We start from the raw sequence: 13361 nt of genomic DNA, 5'->3' as shown, positions 1-13361 counted from the left end.
CACTTGTGTGGGTTGTAGACTCTGTCTCATGCTACCACTAGAGTGAAAGCACCGCCAGCATTCAAAAGTGACCAAAACATCAGCCAGGAAGCATAGGAACTGAGAAGTGGTCTGTGGTCACCACCTGCAAAACCAGTCCTTTATTGGGGGGTGTCTTGCTAATTGCCTATAATTTCCACCTGTTGTCTATTCCATTTGCACAACAGCATGTGAAATGTATTGTCAATCAGTGTTGCTTCCTAAGTGGACAGTTTGATTTCACAGAAGTGTGATTGACTTGGAGTTACATTGTGTTGTTTAAGTGTACCCTTAATTTTTTTGAGCAGTGTATATAAAATATAACAGAATTTGATTAATTTTTTCAGTTCCTCGTTATTTAGTGCTAGCAAAAGGAAGGGATACACACAATATAATATTTAGCAGACGCTTTTATCCAAAGCGACTTACAGTCATGCTTGCATACATTTTTTTTTTTAATTTTTTTTTTTTTGTATGGGTGGTCCCGGGGATCGAACCCACTACCTTGGCATTACAAGCGCCGTGCTCTACCAGCTGAGCTACAGAGGACCACATACACACACACACACACACACACACACACACATACACTTTATGGCCTTGAGCCTAGAGATGAGCAGTAAGCGTGATGGCTGACATGAGAGGAGTCATATAGTGTCAGATGTGAATGATGAATCTCAGTCATAAAGACTAGAGGCCCTTAGCCCACTGCATCTCCAACCAACCTGACTCACTGAACTTCACAGGCCATTTCACTCTGCTCAGAGATCAATACCCCACATCTCTAGTTTCACAAACACACATGCACACACTCATTCAGGCACACTCTTATTCTATCATACAGTATTTTATTTGGTTCCATCCATTCTATTTGTGCAGACAGAGTTCTCTTATTTTGTTACCAAAGTGCCCTGTCTTGAACCCTGTAAAGAGTAAGTCAGAGCCACCATGATGAGCCCCAACAACCCCAGTTGCACTCCTCTTCCTCTGCTAGACATTGTTGGAGGATTTATATCCGCCATTCCGGCTCTCCAGTCGATATTTATGAAGTACATTACTGTATTACTGCGTGTGTAACTGCTGAGCAGCTGGGACCATAGCGCATCAATCAATCTCTGCCTTCCTGCCACCTCCCATCACCGTGAGACCTGGGGAGAGAGGGAGAGAGTGATAGACCCATGGCCTCAGACACAAATACCTTTTTATTGCTGTTAAGGCTCATTCCATAAAATCCTACAGCACTCATTAAATATATATAGGGTGCTCTTTGATTTGGTGACAGATTGAACATCTACTACTGCCAACTAGTGGTCACATCAGTCATGGTCCCGGAGGTGATTTGAAATAGTCTGGGTAACCATGATTAGCTGGTCAGGAGTCTTATGGCTTGGGGGTAGAAGCTGTTAAGAAGCCTTTTGGACCTAGACTTGGCGCTCCGGTACCGCTTGCCGTGCGGTAGCAGAGAGAACAGTCTATGACTAGAGTGGCTGGAGTCTTTGACAATTTTGAGGGCCTTCCTCTGACACCGCCTGGTATAGAGGTCCTGGATGGCAGGAAGCTTGGCCCCAGTGAGGTGATGCAACCAGTCAGGATGCTCTCGATGGTGCAGCTGTATAACTTTCTGAGGATCTGAGTACCCATGCCAAATATTTTCAGTCTCCTGAGGGGGAATAGGCTTTGTCGTGCCCTCTTCACGACTGTCTTGATGTGTTTGGACCATGATAGTTTGTTGGTGATGTGGACACCAAGGAACTTGAAGCTCTCAACCTGTTCCACTACAGCCCCATCGATGAGAATGGGGGCGTGCTCAGTCCTCTTTTTTCCCCTGTAGTCCACAATCATCTCCTTTGTCTTGATCACGTTGAGAGAGAGGTTGCTATCCTGCCACTACACGGCCAGGTCTCTGACCTCCTCCCTATTGGCTGTCTCATCGTTGTCGGTGATCAGGCCTACCACTGTTGTGTTGTTGGCAAACTTAATGATGGTGTTGGAGTCGTGCCTGGCCATGCAGTCATGGGTGAACAGGGAGTACAGGAGGGAACTGAGCATGCACCCCTGAGGGGCCCCCGTGTTGAGGATCAGCGTGGCAGATGTGTTGTTACCTACCCTTACCACCTGGGGCAGCACGCCAGGAAGTCCAGGATCCAGTTGCAGAGGGAGGTGTTTAGTCCCAGGGTCCTTAGCTTAGTGATGAGCTTTGAGCATGGTGTTGAGCGCTGAGCTGTAGTCAATGAATAGCATTCTCACGTAGGTGTTCCTCTTGTCCAGGTGAGAAAGGGCAGTGTGGAGTGCAATAGAGATTGCATAATCTGTGGATCTGTTGGGGCGGTATGCAAATTGGAGTGGGTCTAGGTTTCTGGGATAATGGTGTTGATGTGAGCCATGACCAGCCTTTCAAAGCACTTCATTGCTACAGACGTGAGTGCTACGGGTCGGTAGTCATTTAGGCAGGTTATCTCAGTGTTCTTGGGCACAGGGACTATGGTGGTCTGCTTGAAACATGTTGGTATTACAGACTCAGTCAGGGATATGTTGAAAATGTCAGTGAAGACACTTGCCAGTTGGTCAGCGCATGCTTGGAGTACACGTCCTGGTAATCCATCTGGCCCTGCGGCCTTGTGAATGTTGACCTGCTTAAAAGTCTTACTCACATCGGCTACGGAGAGCGTGATCACATAGTCATCCGGAACAGCTGATGCTCTCATGCATGCTTCAGTGTTGCTTGCCTCGAAGCGAGCATAGAAGTGATTTAGCTCATCTGGTAGGCTTGTGTCACTGGGCAGCTCACGGCTGTGCTTCCCTTTGTAGTCTCTAATAGTTTTCAAGCCCTGCCACATCCGACGAGCATCAGAGCCGGTGTAGTATGATCCAATCTTAGTCCTGTATTGACTCTTTGCCTGTTTGATGGTTCGTCTGAGGGCATAGCAGGATTTCTTATAAGCGTCCGGGTTAGAGTCCCGCTCCTTGAAAGCGGCAGTCTGTGCTAGCAAAACAGTCCTGTAGCTTAGCATCTGCGTCATCTGACCACTTCCTTATTAACCGAGTCACTGGTGCTTCCTGCTTTAGTTTTTGCTTATAAGGAGGAATCAGGAGGATTTAGTTATGGTCAGATTTGCCAAATGGAGGGTGAGGGAGAGCTTGTACTCAGTGTGTGGAGTAAAGGTGGTCTACAGTTTTATTCCCTCTGGTTACACATTTAACATGTTGGTAGAAATTAGGTGGAACGAGAACAGATTTCAGTTTCCCTGCATTAAAGTCCCCGGCAACTAGGAGTGCTGCCTCTGGATGAGTGTTTTCCTGTTCACTTATGGCCTTATACAGTGCAATCTTAGTGCGAGCATCTTTTGTGGTTTGTGGTGGTAAATAAACAGCTACGAAAAATATAGATGAAAACACTCTTGGTAAATAGTGTGGTCTACAGCTTATCATGAGATACTCTACCTCAGGCGAGCAAAACCTCAAACCTTCCTTAGTATTAGATTTTATGCACCAGCTGTTGTCTACAAATATACACAGACCGCCACCCCTTGTCTTACCTGAGTCAGCCACTCTATCCTGCCGATGTAGCGTATATCCCGCCAGCTGTATGTTATCCATGTTGCCATTCAGCCACGACTCAATGTCCCGTTGGTAGGATAACTTTAATCTTAGGTCGTCCAATTTATTTTCAAATGATTGAACATTGGCTAATAGGGTTGATGGAAGAGGCAGTTTACTCGCTCACCGTCGGATCCTTACAAGGCACCCCGACCTATGTCCACGATATCTCTGTCTCTTTCTCATGCGAATGATGGGGATTTGGGCCTTGTCGGGTGTCTGTAGAATATCTTTCGCGTCCGACTCGTTGAAGAAAAATCTTCGTCCAATACGAGGTGAGTAATCACTGTCCTGATATCCAGAAGCTCTTTTTGGTGATAAGAGACGGTGGCAGAAACATTGTATACAGAATAAATTACAAATAATGTGAAAAAACACACATAATAATAAAATTGGTTAGAGGGCTGTAAAACAGCAGCCATCTTCTCCGGTGCCATTTTTGGGCCGGAGAAGGAGAAAGGAGAGAGGGAAGTGCAGGAGGGTTGTGTGTGAGAAAGGAGAGAAACACGCAGTTCAATTAGCAGTGATGGCTTTAATCAGATAATTCTGGTTTGAGCAGCCAGGGACTTTAATTGGTTGCTGGCGGCAACAGGCAGGCCTTATGACTAAGCTTCATAAGAATTATAACTAGGGAATAAACATTGGTCTGTGGTCTGAATGTGAGTGACAGGCTGGCTGGGCTGTGGGGTGGCAGGGGAGGCCAGGGGGGAGGGAAGGAGAGGAGGAGGAGGAGGAGGAGGAGGAGGAGGAGGAGGAGGAGAAGATGGAGGAGGGGGAGAGGGGTTAGGGGAGGTTGGGAAGGTTCAGGAGAAAAGCTGTGTGTGATTGAACCAATGTCCATACTAATAAACAAATCTAAAGAGGAAAATTGCACCATTCGAGAGTTAGAAGTGTGTTATGTGAGGGTTGATACTGTGCAGCCTCTCTGTAGCTCAGCTGGTAGAGCACGGCGCTTGTAACGCCAAGGTAGTGGGTTCGATCCCAGGGACCACCCATACACAAAAAAATTTATGCACGCATGACTGTAAGTCGCTTTGGATAAAAGCGTCTGCTAAATGGCATATTATTATTATTATTTTAGTCTATTCAGAGACTTAGCAATATGTTGTGTGAGGGTTGTTGACTGCAACAAACTGTGCCCACAAACTGTCTCACTGCCCACAAACATGGGAATGCGATGTCCTTTCAGCACCACGGAGTGACTACCACCATGTCCCTGTCAGGCTAACGGTGTCCATTCAATGGTGCTAAAGGTTCCTTATGAACGCACGCGCCATTGTTTGGTCAGTTTGCTTTGTTTGAGATGTGTCCTTGTTGAATGTAATACAATAATGATTTATGCCTTCTATTTCAATGCATTCTGTTTATTTATCTGTCATCGTTTGCATTTACCGGTCAGCTGTTTAGTGTACCGATTGCTTTCATTTTGAAGTCGGCCTTGTTGTAACAGGATAGCCTTTTTACTTTAGTGGCATTAATATGTATATGTACATGTATGTAGTGTCTTTGGAGTGTGATTAGGGCAGACTCTCGCTGGATCCCAGCAGCACTAGTTTGTAGATATGAGCAATGTCCTAGCAGCACTAGGCTGCAGATAGTGCAGCACTAGGCTGTAGATAGTTATAACGCTCCAGAGCTGGAGGGGTATTTTTGGAGAGAAGTGTCCTGAAAACGTATCTCTGGGCAACTAGCTTTCCCCCCGGTTACCGCCTCATTTAAGGATGAGTCTAAATTTAGCCTGGGCTTGGATGTGAGGCGGGACCAGAATGAAAGTGTGTATGTATTTGTATGTGCAACTGGAAATAGAAAATAATACCCATACAAGATTATAGGAAGAGTTTGAACATTTCAGCTGCAGTGGAAGACTACTCCCCGCTTTTCTTACCATGGTCTTCCGCTAACCACGCCCCCATCTTCTCATTTGTATTCTCTGCCCTCCTTCTTTCTATTCTTGTTTGCTCCACTCATCCATCTCTTTGTTGTCCTCTCATTGTGTATAATAAAGTAATGAGTTTTGAGGATCCCTGTTGTCTACTTCTGTTGTCTACTTCTAGGAGTCGCGACCCCCTGTGGGGTCGCGGGGGAACTGCAGTGGGGTTGCCAAAATGTAATTTGATATATAAATTATATATACAGTGAGGGAAAAATGCATTTGATCCCCTGCTGATTTTGTACGTTTGTGCACTGACAAAGAAATTATAAGTCTATAATTTGAATGGTAGGTTTATTTGAACAGTGAGAGACAGAAAAACAACAACAAAATCCAGAAAAACGCATGTCAAAAATGTTATAAATTGATTTGCATTTTAATGAGGGAAATAAGTATTTGACCCCCTCTCAATCAGAAAGATTTCTGGCTCCCAGGTGTCTTTTATACAGGTAACGAGCTGAGATTAGGAGCACACACTTAAAGGGAGTGCTCCTAATCTCAGTTTGTTACCTGTATAAAAGACACCTGTCCACAGAAGCAATCAATCAATCAGATTCCAAACTCTCCACCATGGCCAAGACCAAAGAGCTCTCCAAGGATGTCAGGGACAAGATTGTAGACCTACACAAGGCTGGAATGGGCTACAAGACCATCGCCAAGCAGCTTGGTGAGAAGGTGACAACAGTTGGTGCGATCATTCGCCAATGGAAGAAACACAAAAGACCTGTCAATCTCCCTCGGCCTGGGGCTCCATGCAAGATCTCACCTCATGGAGTTGCAATGATCATGAGAACGGTGTGGAATCAGCCCAGAACTACACGGGAGGATCTTGTCAATGATCTCAAGGCAGCATCTTGTCAATGATCTCAAGGCAGCTGGGACCATAGTCACCAAGAAAACAATTGGTAACACACTACGCTGTGAAGGACTGAAATCCTGCAGCGCCCGCAAGGTCCCCCTGCTCAAGAAAGCAGGGGGAGTTTGCCAAAGTTTGCCAATGAACATCTGAAGAGGAGAACTGGGTGAAAGTGTTGTGGTCAGATGAGACCAAAATGGAGCTCTTTGGCATCAACTCAACTCGCCGTGTTTGGAGGAGGAGGAATGCTGCCTATGACCCCAAGAACACCATCCCCACCGTCAAACATGGAGGTGGAAACATTATGCTTTGGGGGTGTTTTTCTGCTAAGGGGACAGGACAACTTCACCGCATCAAAAGGACAATGGACGGGGCCATGTACCGTCAAATCTTGGGTGAGAACCTCAGCCAGGGCATTGAAAATGGGTCGTGGATGGGTATTCCAGCATGACAATGACCCAAAAAACACGGCCAAGGCAACAAAGGAGTGGCTCAAGAAGAAGCACATTAAGGTCCTGGAGTGGCCTAGCCAGTCTCCAGACCTTAATCCCATAGAAAATCTGTGGAGGGAGCTGAAGGTTCGAGTTGCCAAACGTCAGGCTCGAAAAAAAAAAAAGTTTGAATACCACTGTTCTAGAGGATAAACATGGAGACTATTTTCCTGTGTAGGACAGGGACGTCCCAAAACCCCAGACAGAGAGAGAAAGAGGGATACGAAAAAGTATTAAAATGTATGAACTCACTGCTGTGGATAAGAGCGTCTCCTAAATGACTAAAATGTAAATGTAAATAATAGAGAGAGAGTGAGAGAGAGAACGAAAGAAAGGAGACACAATAGAGAAAGAATAGAGAAAGCAACAGAGATCGAGAGAAGCAAAGAGAGAAAGTAGGAGAGGTAGAGAGAGCGAGACAAAGCTTGAGAGTGTGGTGCTGATGTGTTTTAGTAAGGACAGTCCTGTCTGAGTCTCCTTGCTCTAAATGCCTTTGCCCTTTTCCCTCTCTCTCCGTCTCTCCCTCCATCTCTGCCTCCTCTCGCCCTCGGGGTCCATCTGCTGTGTCTGAGCTGTCTAAGTGGATGCATGCTGTTTTTAAATAGCAGTGGAGTCTGGGCCCGGCTGTGTGTGCAAAGGGAGATATAGAGAGTGTGTTTTTCCCAGAGAGTGTGTTTTTTCCGGCTACACTGTATGAAAATAGCAGCATGGGGATGTCACCTCGCATTGCACAGTGTCCTGGCACCAGCTGACCGACATGGAAACTACATTGTAAAAACATACATTCTCTATGGAAGGTCTCACTCCTGCTCTGATAACCTAACTAACCCCTGTCCCTTCATGTGTAGTTTTCCATCTCACTAAACTCTCTTTCCTGATCTCTGTGTGTGTCTGTCTCTTTCGCCTGGTTGGAGCGCTGAGTTGTACTTTAGCTGAAGGGTTAACACAGGCTGTCCCTTATCTTAGAAAGACAGAGCAATCTGATGTGGGCATGCGAACACATACACACACACACACACACACACACACATTTATTCTGTTCATCGCCAATGACCGTAAGTTCACAAGGCATTTAGTGGTCAGTGATGCGAGAGGCCATTTCTATGGTTGATCAACACACAACGGAAATTAAACGGTTAAAATTCACTAGGCAGAACATGAGAGAACAGATTCAGGTCTCATCCTCACCAGACTGGAATACAGGCCCTAAAACCTTAATGTTAGGTTCTAATTGAAACCTTCTGAGAGAAATTAGACCCTTCCAGTATATTCTGCCTGGTGCCTGTGTTCATCATGGAGATGAAACAGAAATGGGACACCTGTGTGGGATCCCTTAATAACAAGAGTATATTGATGAACCCGTGCATCTATCTAAATAACATAATAAATAAATCCCCATCAAAATCCGTCGGTTTAAGTTAGAGATATCTTTTTTGCATGGGCTGCGTCTCAATCTAGCGCATCCAAAAAACTAAAATATTTCCTGAGCTTTCTTATATCGCTCAGATATAGGACAGACACTTCAAAACCTTATTCCTTATTATGTATTTTTTTGACTATCTGTTTTGCCTTTTATGAATGTGTTATTCAATGTGTTTATATGGGCTATAGTACCAAAGGCCAAATTCAATATTTTATCAAATAATTTTGTACAAAAATTCTAAATCAAATAGCTAAATTATTCATGGTATGACCATCTTAAAACAATTCCATATATAGTAGAACCCCCCGTGTGACCAAATAGTGAGCGGTAAAGAAGGAGAAAGTGACAGAGAGAGGTGGTGCGAAATGGAGAGTGGGTGTGTGATAGAGAAAGCATGAGGGAGAGGAAGAGAGCTACGGAAAGAGAGATGACAGTGTTTATCCTCAGCTAGAGTGCCCATGGTAGAGAGACGCCTCAGTGTTACCCTGAGTCTGCCTGAATACAAGGAAATTCTCCACAAACCAGACGCTCTTTTACATTGAAGAAAATCATTGAGACGTTTTTATTCTTTTGGTTATTTTTCTTCTCTTGTTCTGGAGCTGCAGTCTATTCTGAACTTTTTTAACATTGATGGTGGAGTGGGTGGTGATGTAAGTAATGTCTCTCTCTCCCTCTCTCACTGTCCCTCTCGCACTTTCACTCTTCCCCTTTCTTTCTCACTCACTCTTTCTCTCTTTCTCGCTCTCTGACCCCCTCTTTCTTTGTTTCTTTCTTTGTTTCTTTCTTTGTTTCTTTGTTTCTTTCTTTGTTTCTTTGTTTCTTTCTTTGTTTCTTTGTTTCTCTCTCTCTCTCGCTCTCTCTCTCTCTCTCTCTCTCTCTCTCTCTCTCTCTCTCTCTCTCTCTCTCTCTCTCTCTCTCTCTCTCTCTCTCTCTCTCTCGCTCGCTCTCTCTCACTCTCTCTCTCTCTCTCTCTCTCTCTCTCTCTCTCTCTCTCTCTCTCTCTCTCTCTCTCTCTCTCTCTCTCTCTCTCTCTCTCTCTCTCTCTCTCTCTCTCTCTCTCTCTCTCTCGCTCTCCATCTGTCAACAGCACTTTATCCCTTACCCCTTTAGGACTCCAATCATGAAGGCCAGAGTTGACACAATGCCCAAGAATGAACCTAATTGTGCTCAAAAGATTGAGCACTTACTCCGTCTTTAACCCTAGGAGCATGAACTATAAATTACTTCTACTTTCTACATTTCTACCCACAGCACCAGTGAGTAAATAAGTATATGTGTCTGATCATTACCCGTCAAAGCATCATTCATCCTTCATGTTATTTATGTGACGTCAAATACGTTTACTCTGAAGTGTATGGTAAACGACAACAGACGGCCAGCCAGAGGCAAGCTGACAGAGGCTGACAGAGGCTGACAGAGAATGACAGAGTATACTTGCTAAATGACACACAGGACCCCAGGCCCTCTTCAGACCATGGAGAGATGGAGAGAATGAGGAGGAGGTGGAGAGGGGGATGATAGAGGAGGGGTGCGCCCCTAATGACACCTTATTCCCTATGTAGTGCACTACTTCTATAGGAAATAGGTTGTCATTTGGGCCGAAAACATGAGCTAAGGAGGCAGTTGTAAGCTATTACATCTAACCTCGCCGTAAGTGATAAGGAGGGAAGTCTGTATACTTACCAGGAGTCAGCTGTACTGTACATTGAATTCAAAACAGGGTGTGTTGACTTGAAGTGCACACTGACTGGCTGTATTCCAGCAGCGTCTCAACCCCTCTCTCTGGAGCCCCTGCCTGACTGGAGAACAGTTGTTCAGAAGGAAGCCCTTCCAAGGACTGTTATCCTTGATTGTTATTCTCATCAATAATTATATCCTTGATGTTTATAAGCAAATACCTACAGTACATGTAGCTATATACAGTGCATTCGGAAAGTATTCAGACCCCTTCCCTTTTTCCACATTTTGTTACGTTACAGCCTTATTCTAAAATCGATTATTTTCTCATCAGTCTACACACAATACCCCACACACCTGTCTATATAAGTTCCCACAGTTGACAGTGCATGTCAGAGCAAAAACTAAGCCATGAGGTCGAAGGAATTGTCCGTTGAGCTCCGAGACAGGATTGTGTCGAGTCACAGATCTGGGGAAGGGTACCAAAAAATGTCTGCAGCATTGAAGGTCCCCAAGAACACAGTGGCCTCCATTATTCTTAATGGAAGAAGTTTGGAACCACCAAGACTCTCCCTAGAGCTGGCCGCCCGGCCAAACTGAGCAGTTGGGGGAGAAGGGCCTTGGTCAGGGAGGTGACCAAGAACCCGACGGCCACTCTGACAGAGCTCCAGAGTTCCTCTGTGGAGATGGGAGAAACTTCCAGAAGGACAACCATCTCTGAAGCACTCCACCAATCAGGCCTTTATGGTAGAGTGGCAAGACGGAAGCCACTCCTCAGTAAAAGGCACATGACAGCCCGCTTGGAGTTTGCCAAAAGGCACCTAGAGAAACAAGATTCTCTGGTCTGATGAAACCAAGATTGAACTATTTGGCCTGAATGCCAAGCGTCACGTCTGGAGGAAACCTGGCACCATCCCTACGGTGAAGCATGGTGGTGGTAGCATCTTGCTATTGGGATGTTTTTCAGTGGCAGGGACTGGGAGACTAGTCAGGATCGAGGGAAAAATTAACGGAGCAAAGTACAGAGAGATACTTGATGAAAACCTGCTCCAGAGCGCTCAGGACCTCAGACTGGGGCGAAGGTTCACCTTCCAACAGGACAACGAACCTAAGCACACAGCCAAGGCAACGCAGGAGTGGCTTCGGGACAAGTCTCTGAATGTTCTTGAGTGGCCCAGCCAGAGCCCGGACTTGAACCCAATCGAACATCTCTGGAGAGACCTGAAAATAGCTGTGCAGCGACGCTTCCCATCCAACCTGACAGAGCTTGAGAGGATCTGCAGAGAAGAATGGGAGAAACTCCCCAAATACAGGTGTGTCAAGGTTCTAACGTCATACTCAAGAAGACTCAAGGCTGTAATCGCTGCCAAAGGTGCTTCAACAAAGTACTGAGTAAAAGGTCTGAATACTTATGTAAATGTGTTATTTCAGGTTTTTATTTTTAATACATTTGCAAAAAATCTAAAAATCTGTTTTTGCTTTGTCATTATGGGGTATTGTGTGTAGATTGATGAGGAAAAAAAACTATTTTATCAATTTTAGAATAAGGCTGTGACGTAACAAAATGTGGAAAAAGTAAAGGGGTGAATACTTTCCGAATGCACTGCATATCTTATAAGCCTATGAACATATTTTTGTAAGTATGAACAGTAGAAATGCTGTGTGTGTGTGTACATGTGCGTGTGTGTGTGTGTGTGTGTGTGTGTGTGTGTGTGTGTGTGTGTGTGTGTGTGTGTGTACTGTGTTTATTTATGAACTTAATAGCTGGGGTACATACCCATATATGCAAGGTAAGCCTATTAGAGAGGAGAGCATGGTGGTGGAGACAGACTCACACAAACTCTCTCTGCTCTCCCAGCTGCAGCACATAGATACTGCCTCCAACAATATAGCTCATACAGCACAGCTACACATGGCCCACTACTCAACCACCTGCAATACTACACTATAGCCAAAATGTCTGGTGAAAAGTCTGGATAAATACACCACAATGAGAGGATTATGTATCAAATATTAGGTGTTAGGTATCAAGTACTGTATAAAGTGGAGCTCATATTCAGCATATAGCCTAGCTTCCCTGTCTAAGTAGTGCGATAGAGCCGTGCAGCGCTGCATTAGCCTCCAGGACTCTGTTAGTCGAAATTTCTAAAGTAATATATTTAGCTGGCTGATCATTGTTATGCGTGCAAAATCAATTAAGTGTCTAAATAGGTCATTTACAGCCCAGCAGTAAATTGTGTGTGTGTGTGTGTGTGTGTGTGTGTGTGTGTGTGTGTGTGTGTGTGTGTGTGTGTGTGTGTGTGTGTGTGTGTGTGTGTGTGTGTGTGTGTGTGTGTGTGTGTGTGTGTGTGTAAAGCCAGTGTGCATATATAAGTGCAGCACGTGGTACGTGGTGGTCGGGATGGAAGGTTACCTAACATGACCTACCTGGGCTGTGACCTTCTATGGATCAGCGGCTCTGATTAGGAGAAACAGCCTGGTACAGCAGTGAGCACCCCACTGGGCAATATGTGGGATTTATTTCATTGAGATGTTGATCAATGATATTTCAACATTTATTCACCCTCAAAAAGACAGCCAGACGTTTGTTGAATTTCCAGTGTGTTATCACTATGCTTCAACCAACTAAAAGCACAACCACATTCCAATGGAAAGACAATGTCTGATTTTTGGTTTAATTGTCATCTAAATGTGTGTATCACTGCACGTTCAACCATTTAAAAGCACAACAAAGTTCATATGGAAATACAATGTCAGATTAGGTATTTATACAACAGATTAATGTGTTATCACTGTGCTTAATCTAATAGCAGAACCAAATGACCTGGATTGCAGTTGAGATTACATTAAAAGAACATGGTGCAAGTGATCAATGCTGTTTGAGGTTCTGCACAGATTATTATAGCAATATCGTGAAGATCTCCACAGACCTGCAACTGCTATCTTGAACATGCACTCTTTCTATGATTACATAAGAAGACATTTATAGATACAGTAACCTCAAATGTTACTAATTTTAAGGTTGAACAAACTGTTACATTAGTTTGTAAGATGACCTTAACTTTAGGCTATTTACTGTATTACAAAAGTAATATTGAATTGTGTTTCGTTGACAACACAACCAAATATCAACATTTAAAGGATAGCTAATGCTTGGATAGTTTCATCTGAGCCACTGGCTTCATACTATTCTTTAACTTTAATTTTGGTTTAGTTGGTGAATGCAACATATAATTTGTTAACTTGTCGACAAGTTAATAGGCTATTGACTGTATTGCAAAAGTGATATCGAATTGTGTTTGGTTGTCAATGCAACCAAAAACTGTATTTATGTACAACTGCAGGTAGCTTAGTGGTTAAGAGCGTTGT

The sequence above is a fragment of the Coregonus lavaretus genome (genome assembly GCF_964263955.1).
Source record: "Coregonus lavaretus genome assembly, chromosome: 32".
Classification (NCBI taxonomy): Eukaryota; Metazoa; Chordata; class Actinopteri; order Salmoniformes; family Salmonidae; genus Coregonus; species Coregonus lavaretus.
The sequence above is the reverse complement of the archived record's forward strand: the minus strand, read 5'-3'. Positions refer to the sequence as shown.